This window comes from Phodopus roborovskii, unplaced genomic scaffold, assembly GCF_943737965.1.
Source record: "Phodopus roborovskii unplaced genomic scaffold, PHOROB, whole genome shotgun sequence".
NCBI classification, from domain to species: Eukaryota; Metazoa; Chordata; class Mammalia; order Rodentia; family Cricetidae; genus Phodopus; species Phodopus roborovskii.
This window is the reverse complement of record NW_026126433.1, coordinates 56,006,652-56,029,013: the sequence shown is the minus strand read 5'-3', so window position 1 is coordinate 56,029,013 and position 22,362 is coordinate 56,006,652. Positions and strand designations below refer to the sequence as shown.

General features: G+C 41.7%; 1 protein-coding gene and 1 pseudogene across 7 annotated transcripts in view; one reads left to right on the top strand and one right to left on the bottom strand.

Annotated features, from left to right (window-relative positions):
• The window catches only part of Esrrg (estrogen related receptor gamma), a 544,752-nt gene that overhangs the window by 502,905 nt on the left and 19,485 nt on the right, over window positions 1-22,362 (bottom strand). The window lies entirely within an intron of this gene.
• LOC127223760 (uncharacterized) lies at window positions 13,578-13,653 on the top strand (annotated as a pseudogene).

The following is a 22,362-nucleotide window of genomic DNA, read 5'->3' as shown; positions in this document are numbered from 1 at the left end:
ACGGGATGTGACTAATATCCCACTCCACAGTACACACACACACACACACACATACACACACACACTCACACTTACACACTCACACATTCACACACTCACACAAACACACACATGCACACACACATACACTCATACTCACACACTCACAATCACACTCACACACTCACACACACATATACACTCATACACTCACACACTCACTCACACTTACACACTCACACAAACACACACTCACACACACTCACATACGCTCATACTCATACACATGCACACACACTCACATACACTCACACAAACCCACACACACTCACACGCACACACACTCACATGCACACACACTCACATACACTCACACTCACACACTCACACAAACACACACGCACATACACTCATACTCACACACTCACACACACACTCACATGCACACACTCACTCATACATACACACACACACACACACTCACACACATTCACAATCCCTGACAGCCATGAATACACACAGCAAATGAGACAAAGTTTCTACATGTTTAGTGCCCACCATCACTCCTCGTCCTGACCCAGGACCGGGAGCAGCTCTCACCAATTGCAGCTATACAGCTATATTGGGCTCAAGGAACTTGCCATAAATGGAAAGAAGGAAGCTGGGTTCAGTTACAAAGAGGAAACTTCTCTCCTCCATTTATACAAACAATATAAAATCACCAGACCCAACCTGAAAAGTTGGTGTCATTTCCAGAAGTCATCAATAATAAATGAACACTTGCAAACTTATCTCCAATGGACCAAAATTCTCGGTCAGACATCCTAAAATGAAACCCATCATTGATGACCCTGTTTCATCTGACAACTGCCTAAAAAGAACCTTAGACAACAGCACTCCCCAGTACTTTTATTAAAGATCCATTATGTTAACCCTGAGTTTTAAACTTAGCTATTTTTACCTTATTGTCATTATTCTTTTATTGAGCTAGCATCTCAGGAAAAGAGGCAAAAGCATTTTTTTTTTTTTTTGGACCCACATCCTGGCTCTTAAAAACACATACAGACAACAATTTAATTCCTATTTCTGAAGACTGAGTGTTAATGTTCTTGGTGTAGAGCTGTGCCCTCACAGGAACAAGACCGCAGCTAATGATTCAGGACAAGCAGAGCACAGGGGCAAGTTGCTATAATCGCAGCAGTTGGGACAGGCAGGAAGCTCAAGAGTTCAAGGTCATTCTCAGACATAGGAAGTTCAGGACCAGCTTCCCGCCTCAGAAAATAAAAACCAATAAACACAAAGAGGACAGAAAGCACTGAAGGTCCATTAGCTGGGGACACAAAAAGGAAAGACTGTGCCCCACAACACTACAGATTCAAACCCACCCACCCTTTCAAATACCTCATCCTAAAGCTCAGAATAAGAGAAAGGATGTGCTTTTACCATTCTCCTTCCAAGTTCCAGAAGGGTTACCAATAGCAGAAAACACCCAAGGGTGAGGAAAGAAAATACTATACAGTCTTCAAGGACTAAACTCAGCATGATCCTTCTATAATCAAGATTCAATTGCTAAATAAAGCAATAGTCATTTGTCAGGTTTTGAACTGCATAGCAGAATTTGAAGTGTAAAAGCCCAAGGCCCAAGCTCCTCCTTTCTTAATAGGTTATAGAATAGACTCCTATGAGTTCAACCTAACATTGCCCACCATCCTCTGTGCCTATGTGGGACTCCTGCCCATGTGGGACTGACCTTAAAGAGAACTCACTCGAAGTTGATTTCAGGAATATTTAGCCTTCTTCCCAACTTCACTTTCTCGACCTCGACACTCTTCACACCACCTGCATATATCCTCATATTCTCTTTTTCTGTTTCATCAATTAGTAAACATCACTGGAAAGACAGATGTAATGGTCCGATCCTACACCATGCGAAATCAAAATAGTGTACCCCATGCCTGAAACAATTAACTCATCTCTCACAGGTTCCCATTGTTGAACCCCATGCTACTGCTTAAATCTAACAAAGTCACCTTAAATCCCTACTCTGACCTCCAACTCATGGGCCAGATGAGCCACAAAGCACAAAAGAACTGAAAATGACTTATAACCAGGCCACGATCCCTGAAATAAATGACACATAAAAATCCCTGTCCATTTTCATATTTTCTGACTGACACTTTCTTTTAAAAATAAAATAAAAATCCTCTCCAGGAAAACGGACTTCCTACTGGAAGCTTCAGCAAGAATGGCCAGCAGAATAATTCATGGGCACCAGGTTATTAAAAACCCTGACAGGTATTACTTAAGATGTTAGCAGATTATGCAGCCACATATGTACACATATATCCACCCTCTGTGCTTGCAGGCTCTTACATACACACTCACATTTTTAGTAAGTCCTCATTAAGCTATCTGAGATATTAAAACTAATCATGGCAGTTTTCCTTTAATGTTATCCTCAGCATAAAGAGAAATGAGCCCATTGTCATTTATTTCAAAATCATTCTTTATAAAAAATAGCTAATCTTCAGAAGCACACCTGGTTTATTGAAGTGGATACAAAGATGCAGCGTATAGCCTTAATGTGCTCATCTAGGGAAATATATTTTTTTAAATGAGCATTTGTTAGGGCTTTTATTTGCAATTGCAAAACTACCCAAGGCTCTCTTTGTGCATGTACAGATTTCTCATTTCAAAATCCACATTAATATAAGACAATTCTCATCAAACCCTAAAAGCAGCAAAGGAAATTAACCCTTGTGGAACTAGACAACAAAATCAAACCAAATCCCAATGCCAGGTCAGAGGAAGTTCAAACCCCAGGAAGCCATTAATACAGCTCTGCACCACATCATCAGGGATGTCCACTGCAGCATCTTTCCACAAAACCTCCTGACTCATACACTTAAAGTGCAAGAATCTACAAAGTTGGTCCAGGTATTAAAAAGGAGGCCTGTGAGGCTAAATATTAAAAAGGAAGAAAACGCCTGCTAACTACATTTACATTCCAGAACGTCTAAAGGAAAATATAAGAGTTTTCCCTGATCTGAGAAGTCAGCCAGTTTCTACAAAGGGGTGGCCCCAGTTGCCAGGGTTAGGCTGTGGAAGGTTTCCATAGCAAGGGTGTGTGGGAGAGTGTGTGGCTCTTTGCCATGTTAGCCTGGTGTTTCCTAGATACGCTGGCAGGTGTCATTTTTTTTCCATTTGATCAGGAAATGTAATATGTCTTCAAAACAATTTTCACCCAAATGGTCAGAGACATTTAAGTACAAACCTGGAGCATCCCTCTGCACTTCTTCTCTGAGATCTGCCACCCCACACTGCTAGGTCTCTTCTGGAACATATATGAAATGTATAATTGTTGCACAAAATCTTAGGCTTGTCTCTTAAGGGCTGGTGGGGGATGGCACTGGAGAGAGTTGAAGGGGGATGGATATGATCAAGATATCTTGATTATATGCAAGACATTTCCAAAGAGTCAATAATAATATGATATAATTATTCTTTAAAAGTGAGATTTTAAAAATCAGTATATATTTGTTTAGAGATTTAAGGACAAAATAACTGTGATAAATGACAAAACAAACACAATATAAACAAGTGAGTTGAGCATTTCTAGTGCTGGTAAAGACAATATCTGTCCATGACCTGAAGCAGCGAATGCAAAATAATTATGCCAAAACAATGGAGATCCTGTGTGTGCTCTGCATCCCTTGACAAAGAAAACTCTGAATTGCTCCTCAGCTGAAATTTCATCAACCTTGTAACATTCAGCATAGTATCTGATACAAAAGAAAAATGGTGATCAAAAAGTATGTGCTGAGCTGACCAAATAGGCTTGCCATCATTAGACCAGGAAAACATGGTGAGGAAGATAATCCTAAATGGTTCATTCTCCTTCTTGACCTAACATTCAGTGATATTTATGACCAACTTTCCTATAAAACACAAACATCTTCGAATTGCTTAGTTCTTAGTCATATTTCTAGCTTCATTTTCTATCAAGATGATGGGGAACTGTTGAGGAATACAACAGAATAAAGTTGGTGACAGTAAAAAAAAAAAATCTTAGGACAACTTTGTCATGGGATAGGGATAGCAATTTGTGACATTACCAGAAAAGAAAACCTATTCTCTGGTAAGTAATGACTAAATTCATATATGTAAAAGAAGGACATGTCTATGAAAAGAAGCGACTGAGCAGTCAACCTTGTGATAAGCCATGGCAGAGAGAATGCCTATTGACAGATTAACTCATCACGGTCAGCCTGTACCTACAGGGACACGGCTGAATTAAACCATCACTTCATTTACTGCTCACTGCTTCTCTGACATTATACCCATCAACCATCCTTATCCATAGTTATGATGTGATTTTTCTATAGAAATATCTTGTTTTAAGCCATAAACTTGTATGACTTACTGGCCAATAAACAGAAAGACAATTAGTACCTCCATCCATGCAGAAGCCTGGGACCCTCATTTGGTCACCTCATCTAATCAGGCTCCAAATACTATCTCTACATCAGGATGTTTCTTATCTACTGATTTCTCCCTACGTTCTGTGCCGCTATTGGCACAGTTCATAACCTCAAATCTGTTGTAACTCAGCTTGGTTAGGACATGGTCCTCTTCTGAACCTGGTTTCTCTTCATGAGACTGCTTCACAGCTTTCTAGAGTATAGTGCTTGTTGGTCTGGAATATGATACGTCCCCTACAGTACTATCATTCTGTGGGCACCTTAGCCGTTGTCAGTTGTCATTGAGTATTATCACTGTCAGCAACTGCCCCTGTCCTTCTACAGAGCACACAAGGGCTTCTGGATCCTTCCCTACTGTGCTATATCCAATGGGGAAATTGTCTGGGACAGTTCATTTTAAAGGAATGGGGAGCAATGTAACTGAGAGAAACCAGAGCTAATGCTTCCCAGCTGCACTATGACATAGGAGCAGCCACACAAATGAAGAAACCTATTGTGTTTATACATCTGGGTGTGGCATGGGGACATTTTGATTCCCCCCCCCATCCACTGCATTCTGCATCAATAGCCAGAGTGGTTTTTATAACAGTGCATATCAAATTACACTGCACAGGTTTTGAAAATTCTTCTCCTCAGTTAGTAATCAGAATCCTCTACATGGCCAGTCTACCCTTCATGATTAGGGTTCCTTCATCATCGAACAGCCCTTTCACAGGGATTGCCTAAGGCCATCTGAAAACACAGACATGTATATATAGCCAAATTACAATTATGAAATAGAAATGAAAATAATTTTATTGTTGGGGATCACCACACTGTGTTAAAGGGTCAAAACATTAGGAAGGTTGAGAAGCCCTGCTTGAGTACCTCTATCACCACAGAACACGATTCTCCAACCACACTGGTCTCGGGGTTTCTCAAGCTAGCATTTTCTTGGTCCACAATGTAACTTCTCAAGTCCTATCTTCAATCCAAACTCTATTCATCATCAAGTCAGAATTTAGCTGTCTCTTCCCTTGTGCAATCTTTCCCTGTTTGGAATGTTTATCCTCTGGGAAATTCCTGGACATACAAAGAAAGTGATATCATGACTTTTTGAGAATTCCAGAACCTTCTCTACAGCAAGTTAAGTCCCCAAGAAAGCAGAATAGATTACTGTACTAAACGCATGAGCTAATCAACAAATAAGGAGGAAAGAATTATTTTGGTTTTAGTCTATGGTTGGCTGGCCCTGTGAATTTTATGTTTAAGGTAAACCAAACACATCAAGTCAAGATCATCAGGGCATGGGTGGGAGGTAGGGGTGAGGGCTGAGGAATCCAGGAAGCAAGAAAAGGAAGAGCAAGGATTTGCAATCCCCACCCCCATGACCTAACTTCCTCCACCTAGGCTATACTTCTTAAAAAGTCTCTCAGCTCCCAGCAACACTTCAGTTAGCACCCATGCCTCTAACACATAGGCCCTTTTATCTAACCCATAACATATGGGTTATACTTTTCTCCACTTCACAGAATTACAATCTAGAAGAAACTATTTGGTAAGTATTGATTTATGAGAATCACAGAGCCAAGAAAATTATGTCTTCAAAGCCCCAGGAGTAAATGAAGAAAATAGGGCTTCCTGGAGAAATATAATTTCTATGGTAGACAGAAACTGTCCAGTGTCCTCAGAGGTGACAAGGTGGCAGGCAGCAGAACAGGGGAAGGGAGGAATAAGAAGTGTGCTCATCAGTCCTGCTGAAAAGAGACAAGGTGAACAGGGAGTTAGCACCATATTCCGAGGGACTGGCTCAATAGTTTGCTCTCTTCCCAAGTCCTAGACCATGGCTGTAGCTTGAGTTCCAAGCATTGTCACACGCACCTCTGGCTGTGTCCCAGTTACCGCCAGCCCACAGAAGCTAGACAGGGCCTCCCAGACGTAACCTTTCCAGGCAATCAGAAGAATGGCCACAGGAGAAGAAAATTTAACTAAATAAACATGACTTTCTCTGCCCAGTTTGGAAAGCATTTCATTCTGGGGTAGAAGTGACATCATTTGAGAAAAATAAGTAAATCTATGTAGGGTAAAAGCACAAAAATGCCTCTTGACAGAGAGCTGAGGGCATTAGCCATGTGCAGGAAGTCTTGCTGTGAGGTGGGTGGGTTTGAACTCCATTAAAGAGAACTTAATAACCCAGATGTCAAAGAACCTTATTAGAAGGCAATAATACCTATGTGACCTTCTGACCTGGGCCTCAAGGATCATGTATGGTGATGTGCCAAGATATCTGAGCCAGGGAGGGAGGAAAGGACTTTCTGGCAACATAGTTTAATAAATGGATTCTTTGGCCCAGGAAAGTTGCTGAAGTAGTAAAATGAGATGCAGTTGAATAAAATTTAGGTTAAACATGAGAAAGATCTTGATAAAATGTAACAACCCCCCCCTCAAAAGTGGCATCATTTCTAGTAGATGGGCTAGAGCTCATCACTATGAGGCTTGTTCAGCTGAGGTCTTAGGTCATTTGGGGACAAGTCAAGCTTGAATATCAAAGAAGCCAGAGAGACAACATGGGCATGACCCCTCACTTGCAGACAGCTGCCAGGGAAGCTAAGAGTCCCTTCCTGTGTATAAGAAGCTCCTCCCTGAGAAAGGTAAAGGGATTGATCGAGGAAACACCAGCCTCCAGAAGCCAGGATTCAGAATGGCTGTGTGGCTGAAAAGCAAGATCCTCCATGGAGACAGAAGAGGTCCAGGCCACTCAACACCAAAACCAACAAAGACAAGGACGATTTTCTCACATTTTCCCTTCTGTCCTATTATCCATTTGCTTCTCCCTAATCTGTTGATGTCTAAACAGACACAGCAGCTGGACTCACACAGAAACAAATGAGTCACTGAACTAATGAGCAGGTTGTGTAAAGACAGTCAGGGCTTAGCTCCTTGGGTCTTTGTTCATTGCTTCTGGGAGACCCTTCTATGGCTCTATATGATAAAAACACTGACACTAGAGACAGTTACTGTGGTCAAGGGAGACTTCTTTGGCCTTTCCAGCTGGGCTGCTACAGGAAGAAGTCGGTGAGCAGAACAGACAGTGATGCAGAGAGAAGAATATTTTTAGGGTGTGCATATAAGCTGACAAAGGGAAACTGAAACCATGGAAGAAAGGTTCGATGAAAGACTTTCCCCCCACCCCCATATTTCATATTCAGGATCTAAGACCTGCTTGCTGGCCAAGAAGCTGAAGTCAGCAGTTACATGTCCTCAGGTGGTTTTGAGACAACAGAGAAAAGAGTGGGTAAATGGGAGGTGGGTAAGACTGGGTCATTTGATAACTCTTGGCTTCAGTCTATGGGGTTTTCCCTTTGGGTATTATCCTAAAGAAAGCTCCAGGCAACCTCGGGCTGGCTCCTCACTTGTCACTTTTGAAAGGTAAATCCATTCATGCTTGCAGTGGCTGACTCTGCTTTGGTACAGATTCACATGCACCTTCTAATTATAAGAAACAGGCTTCTTGGGCTTCTCCAGGCAAAACCCGAGAGGACGCCAACATTATTTTTGCTGTTACTGCAACCTCCAAATAATTTTCCATATGTTAGAGCCTCAGATTAAGAGGGCAATGCTTATGAGTGAATGCATGCCCATTGGTGTGGACCATTCTTTTCTTGTGCTCCTGAAGTGATCATGACTCCATTTTATGTATCAAGAGGTGAGAAAGAAATGAGCCATGCAGAAGCTAGGTGGGCCCAAGAGACAAGAAACCTGGCTTAGCTCTTGGCTGTGCTTTTTACGGCTGAGTGGACTTATAGTAAAACAAAACAAAACAACAACAAAACCCACCCATCAGGAGAGTCTTGTTCCCCACTTAGGAGATTCACAGAAGTTCTGAGAAGTAACAGTGACAAGAAGGAGGAAGTGGTGGGACATTGGTGGGGCACATCCCAGCACTAGGGAGGCAGAGGCCAGCCTGGTCTACAGAGCTAGTTCCACAACAGCTGCCAAAGCAATACCTGTCTCGGGGAAAAAAGAAGGAGGAGCAGGAGGAAGCTGTATTGTGAAGAAACCGCCTGCTCTAAAGGTGGAGGAAGACTAATTACATCGACAGGAAATATACCTAGGATTTCAGAGACTCAATTTTAAAACTATGAAGAAAGTGTTTGTGCAACTTTAGAAGTTGAGCCAGAATGACTTCGTGCAGATATGTTTTTAAAACTGGCTCTTCCTATCCAGAGGCATACTGGGCAGCTGTGAAGTCACTGCTGGGACGGGTCTCACGGTGACAGGTGACAGAACAGATGAGGGACCAAGGGAATCCCCTTTCATGTGTTAGCGGTCCGTCCTGGGTCCTGCAAGGACTCTTCATTAGGTCTTGAATATTTCACAGTAGAGTATTAGTCTGCCTCATGCTCACCCCATCCATGTTTCCAAAATTTGTGTGTGTGTGTGTGTGTGTGTGTGTGTGTGTGTGTGTGTGTAGAGAGAGAGGGGGGGGGAGAGAGAGATCATATGTCCAAAACTAGGCAGTTGACAGTGTATCCAGCACAATACCCAGAATCTCTCTGAATAAGTCACAAACACCCTGAACTTCACTGAACATTTCTTGACTTGCTCGGGGGCATTAGGAACTCACAGAAGATAACAAGGGTGAAAATTTGACTAACAGGTATAATTAAAAATAAAGGCAATTTCTTAAGTGGTTTATCATAATCAATTTAGAGCAACTAGATAAGGAATGTCATATCTTGAGCCATAGTCCATGAAACAGGCATCTTTAGTCAACAAGGGAGCTTCTGCTTATTATGGAACAGACCATATGAAAATAAACTATGATAACAAGAAGCCCCCTTCTTTCCTCTTCCTTAATTCTTCCTTGGTCACTTTAAAATTACATATCCTAATGCAACTAACCACAAATCATTAGAAAAGTGTGTGGTTCGTGTTTCACTCACAGGTGCCCACACATTTAAGAGTGCAGTATACAGTCTGTTAAGATATTAGAAAAATTATGTATTTAGTTGCAAATAGTTTGGCATTAAAAACAAATTGTTGGTCTCACTCCTAAAATATGGCAGCTTTTGGGAAAAATAAAATTGGAAGAAAAGTTCCTTTGTGCTCTTTCGAGAGCCACCAAAAGCTGGCTGTCATCACCAGACTCGAGGCAACATGGAAGGGGGGGCTTGTCATGGTTTGCCAAGAGTCAGGGCATCTGGAACCTCCCTGGAGGGTCCTGTGGTACAAAGGCCCTTGTGTACAGCCCTGCTGTACCAGAAGGGCTCAGCCCAGTCCTCAGCAGCTGTGGAGTTGTCAGCCATGGCATTCTTTACAAAGCTGGGTGGCTGCTCACTGCTGACATGTTCGGTTTTGAGCTCTGAAAAAAATAAATAAATAAAACCCCTCACTGGAATGTTGAGCTAGGCAAAGATAGCAGATGCCCAAAGTGGGGGGAAGGAGAAGCCAGTCTTTGTATATCAGGTGCTTTAGAAACTTCTGGAAGTTATGGTGGAGAACTATTTTTTTTCCCTCTAAGTTTTCACTTAGCCATTTGAGGTCCTTTTTATCAAAACCTCTCCACTTCTCCTTTCTGGACCTTGACAGCCAGAGTAGAGAGGATCCAGCGGGCTATCGATCATTTTTCCTTCTAAAGGTCATACTGGGGGAGCATAAATGCCAGGCTAACCACACATTCTCTAAGGAAGATACACATTTCATTTCCCTTCACATTTAACATCACGTGGGCTTTTGCTGTGATGCAGAAATACCCACATCGAGTTTGGGACAACACTTTGGGTCATTCTCTGGTTTTCTCAATTGCAGGGAATCTACTCAGAAGACCAAGGAGCTAGGGAGATGCCTTGGTGGGTAAGGTGTTTGCCATGTAACTGAGAGGACTGGATTTTGGATCCTTAGCACCCACACAAGTGTTGAACCAGAATGGCAGCCTACCTGTAATCCCAGCACTTGGGAGGAGGAGACAAAGGACACCTGGAATATCTGGCTAGCAAGACTTGCCAGGTCAGCTATTTCTGTGTTCAAGTAAGACATACGGTAGAGAATGATCAAGGACACTTGACGCCAACCTCTGCCTACACACATATATTTGCCTCCACACCAATATGTACACTCTAACATACACTAGAACAAACTACAGAAAAGATTGTATTTGACAAATTCCTAGATGTGACTCTAAGCAGAAAGCACCCAATAGTATATCTAGATATCTTCTAATAAAAATGAAAGTCTTGCCTCGAGAGAGTTACCTGTTCCTACAACTAGTTCTTACTAAAACAGTGTCTATTTAGGTAGTAACAAGCTGAACAAAGCTAATATGTGGTTACTATCGTTATTATAAAGGTGCCTGGCCATAAAATTCCATGCCTTCACAAATAAAGAGACATGAGAGGTGAAGAAAGGTCAGAGGGAAAAACAGATGAGAAATCAATGTCAAAATAGGTCGCTTTATGAGCTTCAAAGGGAGCTGCAACCATCGATTATGATACTCAGACAACACAGCCCTGCGAGATCTGAAATTGCACTTGGATTCTGAATTTATAGAACTCACGCAGACACTCACGGTGATTGCGGTACATTAGCAGCAGCTCACCCCATAAGCATGATTGAGGTGGGCACCTGCAGAGGTGGAGCCCGTTAGTTCTGGCCTTAGATGACTGGGTATGTGATTGGGAAGGCGGCTTCAATTGCAAAGGCATGGCTTGTGATAACTGGGGCCCAGGGTCAGGTTTCAAAGAACTCATATGATGGCATCCCTTGTTTATAAGCCATGAGTACTCTGCCATGCTTTTGTATAGATAAGGTTCAAGGTCTTTAAAGGAGACCAAGTTGGGCTCCTTTTCTGACCCGATGTGAAGCTCCAGTCCTACCATTTGTTGTCTTCAGCCTTTACTTTTCCTTATTGATGTCAGATTATTTTATTTTGTTTTGTTTTAGAGATAGGGGGTCTCATGTATCTGGAGCTGGCCTTATGTTTTCAAGAACAATCTTGAACTTCCAACCCTCCTGTCTCTATTGACTCATTTCTGGGATTGCACCATGTCTGGTTTATGCCAGCCACATAGGGATCAAACCCAAGGTTTCAAACAGACTAAGCAAGTATCCTACCAACCAACCTGCATCTGCTGCCTGTCTCAACCTCTGAATTGACAGTTGACTCTCAATTTCTGACAGCAAGGAAGCTACTCCTCCATGTAGCCTCTATGCAATTCATTTCTGGTTGATTTGCCCTCTCTGCCCTAGGAAACTTTCCCTTATTCTTTTGGCTCATTTCCTCACCACAGGAGACACTTGGCTCACCAAACTCTATTTCTATTTCTCCCTGGGCACTCGGGTACACTACCCTTCCCAGCTTCTCTGGTTGCCAAGAGATGGGCATGACTGATTTCCAACCACAGTGTGCATGGAAAGGGGTATGACATCACTGGTCCCTTAAATTCTCTCTTGAGATTCTCCATATATTCATTCTTTTCCTCTCCCTCTTCCTTTTCCCTCCTTTGTCTATCTTTTTCCTTTGTGTAAGGGAGTAAAACTGAGGTCCTGTGTTCCAGAATAACCATTGACCAGATCATCAAACCCTGCCTCACTATAGTAGTCTAGAGAATGACTGAGAAGCACTCAAGGACAGCAAAATGCTTAACTAGTCCACTGTGACTAACACACTCAACCAGATAGTTAATTATACTTTATCTATTGTAATTATGGCTGTTTTTGTAGGCTGCCACACACTTATTTTTGGAAGAAGCCTGGGTATAAATAGAAACCTGTGTTTGTTAAAGGCAAGAAGCATAATTTATACCCAAACCATGTTAGATGTGTTTCTTTTTCTGCATTGACTAGTTGTCTGGATCATGGTACCATTGAGATTGTGTTCATGAGTCCAAAGAGCCCTCTGAGAGCCTAGGCTGCACCCATTTCCTAGGGCTACTGCTGCTCAGTTACGTGATACTCATCTGAAGGGGGCACTGCTTAAGAGAATTATAGCTGGGAATTCTGGAGAGACACTGGCTGAAATGACAGAAAAGCTTTTTTTTTATTTTATTCACTACTGTATAAATTGAGAAAATAGATAACCAGATCCCAGGTCAATTGTCAGCATTTACAACAAAACCTGGAGACATGGTTTTCTCTTGAACTCCAAAATACAAATGGATGAGGCAAATATCAGCTGCAAACCTAGCAAAATGTGGCATGGAATCTGTGTGCCTGAAAACCAGGAACTGTAAGGTGTGCTAACCAGAGACAATCACCAGAAGGGAGAACAGGGTTAATCTATTTAACAGCAAAATACAAGACTACATGGTCAGGGAATGCCAGGATTTTTGGCAACTTTACCCCCACTGAGTGGTTGAGACACCAAGATAAGTGTCCTGGTGAGCTCTCATGTTGAGTGACTGTGCATACGCCAGTGTGGATGCCATCATTGCTGACTATCCTGAAATGAGAGCAGCTGTGATCACATGCAGGAATCCCTCAAAAAACTGGACCTTCTAACGTTCCCTCCTGAAATGGCAGGACTCAGAAGACACAGAGCACTTTTCCTCAAGGATATAGAAGCAGTTAAAATTTGCTGATAGGATAGAACTACTCTTTGAACCAGATGCCCTAGTCACACATATGCCTGTAATTCACAATAACCCTGTGAGTTACCAACTCTGTATAGGGAGAATCCTTTCCCTTCATTGTCCTCTCCATCTGGAATGACTAGAAATAGACTCCTTTGCTCAGTTCAGCTCAAACTTGAGTCACACGGGATAGGAGAGTTGAAAGGCAAGGTGTACAGCAAGAGCGGGAGGGACAATAGTCAGGGAGTCCCAGAAAGTAACTGCCAATTGTTTCTGACACAACAGAAACAGAGAGAGAGAGGGGGAGAGAGAGAGAGCTGAAAAGTTGGTATGATTTTTCTGAGCCACATCCCAAAATATCAGGAATCTTAATTTACATAAAAATGAAGGATGGAAAAGAATCAAGGTCAAATCCCATACAAAGTTATAATTATAAACCAGAAGAAGGAGCCAAACAACATCCCTAGTGGCAAAAAAAGAAAAAAAAAACCTTGAAGGACAGTCATTCCCAATACCCAATATTCCCACAAAACAGAAAAAAATAAAAAGGTAACCCAAAAACAGCTTGAAGACTATACTTTCAGGGATCATTTCTATAGTTCATCAAAAGTAGCTTGAAAATATTACAAAAAAATATAAAGGACATTTCTGTAAGATTCAAAAAGCTCTTTAGTGCAGAAACAGGGCAGAAGAGAAGTGGAAATAAAACAAACAAACAAAAAACCAAACAAACAAAAGAATCGTTTCTTTCAGAAATGCCCAACTAACCTAGAAGCAAACAGGACAGAGACTCCCTTACTAAACACAAGAGTATAAAGAAGAAAAGTTTTTAAGTCTCTGAAAAATGAAAAGATAAGAGATTAACAAGGAAGAGATGAATCATAAAGATAGACAAAGAGAAACAGAAGTACTTGGACAGGAAGAGCTCCCAAGGAAGAAATACAAAGAAATAGAACAGTACTTTCAGACATTCCTGATTGAAATGATGCACTGGCAGCTTACACCCTGTACCTGACATTGCCAACAAACTGCAAATGTGATAGGTTTCTAGGGACGGTGAAAGATTGGGTGACTCATGACAAGGAAAATTAACTGTCAGATATTCCAAAGTCAACACTTCAGGCTAGAAGACGGAGTAGCCCTCCAATATATCAGAAAACGATTTTATAACCAACTAAACTAACTTGCCAATAGAAAGGGCTCAAGTAGTAATTAATTTAGGCAAGAACCTACACCAGGTCTTATGAGTCCTTTCTAAGGCTCATACTTGAAAAAAACAAAATGATTACCAAGACCACAGCTGGAGGCAGGTGTTAAAAATTATATTTAGTTACAGATTTCAAACCAAAAGAAGGCTAAGAGGTAGATGGTAGTGTCTAATAGTATCTGCTCTGACAATGTCAATATAACTAAACTATTTTAAAATGAGGGAAGGAGAGAGAAACAAATGTTTTTTTAAGTTTTTAAAAATTTCAATAATCATACTGGGGCGAGTATGAATATTCTTCTTGTAGAACTACTGTGCATAAAATATGTAATAATATTGGAATACCTAATTCTATTACCTCATGTCCTAGACAGTCAAAACTGATAAAGAACAAAGAAAACACATGTGATGTAAAAGAAAAAAGATATATATATATATGTGTGTGTGTGTTTCTGTATAACACACTCTTGACTTCTACCAAGAGGTAAGAAACAATGAACAAATCTATTGTGCAGATGTGGGTCTTTCAGCGTCATTTTCACTGGAAAAGTCCAGTGCCCCTTGAAGAACTGGCTCGTAGGGCAGGAAATGTGTAAGATAAACCTGGAACATCTTACATGCCCAGAGAGCAGTAACAGTATCACAGGCTTTTATGCTGATGATGAATGGACTAGAGAACAAACTTGCAGAGGTTCCCTCTGGCTAAGGAGACAATATGGATTTCAGTAATCATTCTGCTTCTCTAGTAAAAACTGTAATTTTGCTAAAAGGATCAAGAACTAAGTCTCTAGATCCAGTTGTCAATTTTCATACAATGCAAGGGACAGAACACTTTTACCATTGTTGCAAATATGGAATCTGTCCAGTTCAGTCACAGGCAAGCTCTACACATCATAAACCTGGTTCCTCGGCAGACTACAGGGATCTGAGTGAGATTAAAGAAGAGTTTACAAGTGAAACACAGAATTTTAAAATGTATCAGGTATTTATTTATTTAGTATTGAACCTAGATCTTCCTGCCTGCTTCACAAATCTTCTACTCCTGAACTACAACTAAGTTCGTGATATTTGGCTTTGGCATTTTGTTTTAAAGGACAAGACTAAGCTACGGTGTTTGGAATGCACAATATACACCTTTCAAAAGCTGAGCATCATTGCGGCACTACACATAGTGACCAAGTTGTGAAATCAGCCTAGATATTCAGCAAGAGATGAATGGATTTTTAAAAAGCACATGCATAGTTAACTTTTTATTTTATATTACTTATATTTATTTTATGTTTATACATGCATGTATGTGTGTGTATGAGTGTTTTGTGTGTATGCATAAAAGTATTGTTCATCCATAACAAAGAATAAATTTCTGTCATTTACAAGAAAACGGATAGGACTGAAGGCCATCACAGTAAGCAAAATAAGTCAGATATAGGAAGAAAACTATGCCATCTTTTCTCTTGTATGTGAAATCTAGATTTAAAGTATGTCTCTGGAAAGGTACATTTAGCATGGAAAATAATATAGTGTCACTGGGGAATTTTATCATCACCCCTTTCCTCCTGAGGACCCTATCTTGACTAGACTCTCATATATTTTTCATTAAACTGACAGAGTTAAAGAGAAAGGATATAAAGTATAGCTAGGCCATGGCATGTGGTGTTGGCAAGATTAAGAGATTCAGACCAGTGCTATGTTCTAAGATAAGGCCACCTTAACCATTGATTAGGATCTCTGGGAAACCCATTGGCTGGACCATGTTTCACCAATTAAGAGAAGTCAGATATGTTTGTCTTTCCAAGCATCTAAATGGTTCCATTTCTTGAGAAATATGCTAGGACCCAAAAGGTAAGAGTGAACTTTGAACTATAAATTCAAGCCAATACTGAACACTAGGTGGGCAGGCAGACACAAGGGATAAAGCCTTTGAGTGTAGAAGATGTATTTTAGAACAATCAAAACAAATCTGTATGTACATGCTTGTGATTGTGGGAAAGAAATCCCTCAGTAATGATGGTTTTATTTTCGTTATCCTATCTCAGAATACATCAGGCATTTGTGGATGCTCCCTTTTATCTGGTGTGTTCAGTATTTTCAATGATCATAAAAAAGTTTTAAAACATCCTAATGTTTAAGATGCATTTGTTCTCTCTCCCCAGGGGTCTTGAGTGTCCCTGTTCCAAATATCCATTGGAATAATGGGTGGTATTTTCCAGAGTTTAAAATGTGTAAAACATGTTTCTGTTTAAGACAAAGACAAAAAATCAAGCTTTCAAACTGCCAGTTCACAGTTAGGATAAAACAGCCTGCCAATCACCAAGAAAGAATTCAACTTCAATTTATAAATGCCATCCCTCAGTTCTCTGAGAAATAGGTGGGATCCTAAGTCACAAATAAATAACCAAACTGACCCCACTCCCTCAGAGCTAACACATCTAGAAAGCTGAGTTCACGTAAATAAGAACTGAAGGCATGTAAACCCTGCAAGTGCTGTCTCTCCAAACCAGGGGAACGAAGGGCCCACCCCACCCTTAAATACTGAATAAAAAGACAGTTGCACGGGACTGTAGCAGAGGCAAACCCAAATTCACAGAGGTTTTATTAAAACAGGAAAAGGTCAGTCCTCCTCCCCCCAAAGGAATGCCCAGGGCTTGTAGGAATTATTACTCCAAGATAGTTTCTTTATTAAATTCACTGTGCAAAAATAGAAAAGACAAAGCCAAGGGATAGACAGGAGCAGAGCAACTTCCCTTCCTCTAGCTAGCATATTCATGGTCAAGGCTAAGCCCAGTGCACAATCCAGGCAACAAGCTCCTCCCTGAAGTATTTAACACCCAAGAGGATTGTAAAACCTAGAATTTTTAATGAGCTAAGAAATACACAAATTGTTTACAAATGCAGGTATTTCATTCTTCTTGCAACCCCCATACCCCACCTCAAAGAAACCACGGGCTGGACTTGTTAAGATACCAGGTAAAGCATCCCTTATGACCTCGCTGCCAAGCAAGGATGGAAGGAGCCTTCTACTCTTCACCACCTATGTATGTTTCCACTTAAAACCAAAAGTTCATTAATGCATGTGTTGGAAGGAGTGTATAGATTGAGAGTGGCCCAGCACCACTTTGTTTAGTAAACATTTTTCAACATGGGCAGTCACAGAGAAATCTCAAACCGAAGTGAAGTACAAACTTAAAATGGGTTCCGGTGACACCCTGGCGTGTGAATTAACTGTGTTTGGATTAATATTTAGAATGTCATGCAAGATGCTACAGCCGGTTTTGCATGACACTCTGGCTCTTTATAGCATTTTTATCACAAAAATGACCATATTTTAAAGTCTATGGCATACTCACTGTGTGAGAGACTTTACAAGAATGAGAGAGATGAAAAGTGGAAAATTCCTGTCCCAAACTGCAGGATGTGCCTATTAAACAGACAAGCTTTCCAACTGCAGGCCACATTTTGGTATCAAGAACAGGGCACTGCATACACTTTCTGTGCAGTGCAGGGCTTGGGCAATTCTGCCTCTTTACATTTCATATCACCCTACTATGAGACAAGTCTGGGCTGGGGGCATGGGTCAGTGGGAACAGTGCATGCCTTGAAAGCAAAAGGCCCTGAGTTTGATCCCTAGAACCCATGTTGAAAGAATCCAGCTGGAACGTGATCACTGGAAATCCTAGTGCTGGGGTTCACTGGCCAGCTAGTCTAGCCCACCTGGCAAGTTCCAGGCCAGTGAGAAACTGTCTCAAAAACCAAGATGGATGGCACCTAAGGTTGTCACATCTGTACACACACACACACACACACAGGCACATGCACACATATACACATGTACATGGGTACATACACATACATGTACTAGGTACATAGACACCCAGAGGTATACACAGGAACATATATACACGTACAAAGGCACATAAACATGTATACATGGATGGGTACATACACATACATGAACATAGGTACATATACATCCACAGGTGTACACAGGTACATACACATATTTATACAGATAAGCACACATGAGCACATGTGTACACAGGCACACACACACACAGGAGAAATCAGCAGGATCAGATGTTCCAAAACCATGACCATAAGAAGTCACAGAGGTGCGCACAGACAGGAAATACTCCTTACAAGAGTGCACTAATACAGGAAAACAACACTTAGTGATCTCACTTCTCAGGAGCTGAAACTAAAGGCCAGCATCAGAAACGGAAGTCCTTCTCTCCAGAAAGCCTTTGTAACCAGCACTGCGAACAGGAACAGGGCTGGTTTGGATCCACAGGCTCTGGGTAAAGACAAATCCCTCCCTTCGGTGTATAGCTTCAAGTGTTTCTTAACATCAAACACTTTTATGGCTTAGAAATGAAAACATCGCCTGGTATGGGTTGTATTTCTTTCCCTTGCAAGTTTCTGGTGGAGGTGTCAATAAATCTAATACAGCCAGAAAGAAAAGGAAGAACAATAAAAATAAGGATAAAGTTCATACCACTTCATCAACCTGTAATCAAAGAGAGTGGTGGTGGTGGTGGGCACCCGTGTGTGCGGCTACTGCCAGGCAGATGGAGCTTAAGTGAGGGGGAGGAAAGAGAAAAGAGGGAAAGAGACAGAGTCAGAGAGAGGACAGAAGAGAAGAGGGGGACAGGAAAAGTCCTGTCTGCCCCAGGGGAACAGTGGGAAAGAGAGAGGAAAGACAGCATAAGTGGGCCTAGACCTTTCTTTTAAAGGGGTCCTTTGCACCTGGGCTGACCAGCGTACTGCCTGAGTGCATTCTGCCAGGTGACCGGGGTAGGCAGGCATAATGCCTGAGTCCTCGCAGAAAGAATATCTGGTCTGGGACTTTGGGGGTTTTGGATACTGTTACCCCCTCCTCTCCTCTTGCCTCTTTAATGGGTTCTAGAAAAAGCGTAGGAGATTGCTGTTTCAGCAGACAGGGAGAAGAGGATGGATATGCTGTACGGGTTATTTTTATATTTAATCCAAGAGAGGACTAAGCAACCCAGATGACTCTGAAAAGCATTTTAGGAAGTTGGCAAGGGAGCAAGCCACCTCCTGCTATCTCCTGCTGTGAAGTAACCGTATCCACGGTATAGATATGTTCTTCAAAGATATCAATAGCACAGATAATTAAGTTAGCACAGCAAACCAGCTACAGGCTTTGAAGTGTGCCTACAGTTGGTGTCCTAGCCTTTCCCTCGCCTGGTAGGCTAAGCCTACAATCTCCTCACACATGTTAACAATCCTGCGACCTTTAGTCCACCACCATTATCACATCATCTCCCAACCACGTGGGCCCACCATAAAAACACTGCTGAGAAACAAGGATAGCAATTAATAGACTCAGACTCAGGCCCCAGTGGGGTCAGAAGAACCTTCCAGAAAGAGAGCTCAAAGTCTCTAGACTCAGTTCCACTGCTACAGAAAAAGAGTACCATCGTATGAAAGGGGGTCCTTTGTTGTGGGATATTTGTACACCGTGTGAAAATGCATTTCTGTGACTGATGTAATAAAAAAGCTGAACAACTAATAGCTAATAGACGTTAAGCTGGACTTCTGAGTTCAGAGAGGACTCTGGGAAGAAGGACAGAGTTTCCAGATGAAAGAAACAGCATGGGCAGTATGGAGAGATGAGGTAACAAGCCACATGACAGAATATAGATTAAAATAAATGGGTTAATTTAAGTTATAAGAACTACTTTGGAACAAGCCTGAGCTACAGGCCAAGCTTTGGTAATTAATAAGTCTCCAGGTCATTATTTGTGGGCTGGCAGTCCAAAGACAGGTCAGCAAGACAGCTTGCTACAGTCCTCAAAGTTAGGAGTACATAAAACCTCAAGCTATTAGAGCTCTTGCCAAAGCAATGAGTTACTGGTCCAGACCCAATCTTTCCTTTTTTCTCCATTTTGCACTTTTGTGTGTTGTATATGCACATGTATGTAGGGGTGCATGTACCCATAGACATGTATGTGGAGGCCAGAGGCCAAAATTGGGCATCTTCCTCTATTTTTTGAGTGGGGATCTCTCCCTGGACCTAGAGCTTTCCCTTTGGATTGATGCACATGTCTATGTTAACCAGAAGACATCCTTGGGTTTCATTTCTAAAAATCATTCACTTGGTATTTGAAAGATGATCTCTCTTAACTGAATGGAGCTCACAGTCAGCTAGGTGGGCTAGCTAATCCTTAGGGATTCTCCCCTCCTGTCTTCACCCCCCTAGGTCTGAGATTACAAGGGCAGTCTACCATGCTGAATTTTTCCATATAGATCATGGCGATTGAACTCAGGTCCTCAAGCTTACCAGGCCAACACTTTACCACCTGAGCCATCTCCACAGCCCTTCATCCTGTCATGAAAACAGGTATGGGAACTCCACTTTCCCTGTCTCAGGTTCTGGGTCTGGGAACTCACTGATCTTCAAGTAGAAGTCCTTTTATATGAAGAAAAGGGTGGAGATGTCTGAAAGCTCCTAGAAAGATAAATCATCCAGGGTTTCCATTAGTACCCCATAAATTCCACTGCTCAGAATGCAGTGATTTTGTGATGTCCTTTCTGGGGTTTGACGGCAACTTGGGTTTAATACAAAAAGGCCAGTTTAGCGCAAAGGTAGAATGCCGAGTGATGACAAGCCTAATTCTCTATGTTCCCAATCCCCTGGTAGGGGTGAAGCAGCAGGATCTCAGCTTCTAGAAGCTTCCAGGCAAAATCCCCACTGGGACTATGACTTCCCATGTGGCATTTCCAGGAGGAAATCCCATTGTTAAATGGATACTCAAAGAAAATCCCATGAGGCCTGGTTAGAGAAATTTTATTTTTATTTCAAACTTAAGTTGACTTGAACTCCCTCCCACTATGGTGATATTTTAAGAGGAAACCTCCATCTCCCTTCTGCAAACTCAGAATGAGAGTCAGAGCACAGCCAGCTTGAAGGGGACAGTGACAGGAGGGAAGGGACATCTCATGATCACAAGGCTAGGCTGCAAAGGATACTTGCCCTGTGTCATTTGCATACTATCTAAAAACTCAGTCAATAATGATCATTGGAGAAGAGAAGACAGACAAGTGTGGGTTTCTGTGCAGAATTGGACCATGTCATCCTCTCTCTAGAACCAAACATAAGTCTACTTTATGACAGGAAACCTGATGTCCCAGAGAAACACTCCTGCATTAACAATTCCCTAGAATAAAAGCTTGAGCAACCAGGAGCATTTAGGGAAACAAACCCTCCCTATTTCCAGATACTCTGCCTTCACTACCCTGTTTCTTAAGGCTTCCTGCCAGGAGCTCATTATAGTCCCGCAGGCTCCAGGATTGAGGGTACAGCCATTGTACCTTCACTGTGAAGCTGTTCTGAGGCTTAGATGAATTGACACAAATGCGGAGACTTTGAACAGTGTCTGCTACATTCTGTAAGTTCTCTAGAATCTGAAGCCATATAAATTGTGACTGTTGCAGTAGGTGGCCCTGTTAGCCATGAGAAACATACTGTGATTTCAACCTTTGCAGAGCAAGCTTGTGGCTTGTTTGCAGTTTATAGAAGTTTATGTGTCTCATCTATGGCCTATGGGGAGAAGTCATAATTGCAATGCCAGCCCTCTTACAAATCTACGATTACTCTAGCTACCTACTTCCTCTTGGCTTTGTAGTCTGTGTGAGTCTAAATCCAGGCCTCTTGGTCTTGACACATCAGTGTGCCTGTTGTTGAGGGTGCTGCCTATTCATTACATGGCGTTTTCAGCATCCCTAGGGCTCCAATCACTAGATAGCAGCAAAACCTTCTATCCAACCATAATAATCCAAATTGTCAAGATATTGTCAAATGTCCCTTGAGGGAAAATTATCACAAACTCAGAACTACTGGTCAAAATTCATTTTGGAACAAACAAGTAAGGTCCCTAAATTACGCCTCGGGCATCAGACAGTCACCCTGCAACAAATTTGACTTACACCACAAACAGCATTTTACTAGTAGTAAGTGAAAGCTGAAGCCTGGCAGGATCAGTGAGATGTTTAGCTATAACAAGCTATGGTGAGCAAAATAGTCCAAACTTCTCCTTATATGCAAACTCAACATTTAATTTTCTGCAAGATTACCCACAATAATTACAAAGTTTCCGTAATACAGCTTCAAAGGCTTGGAATTCTG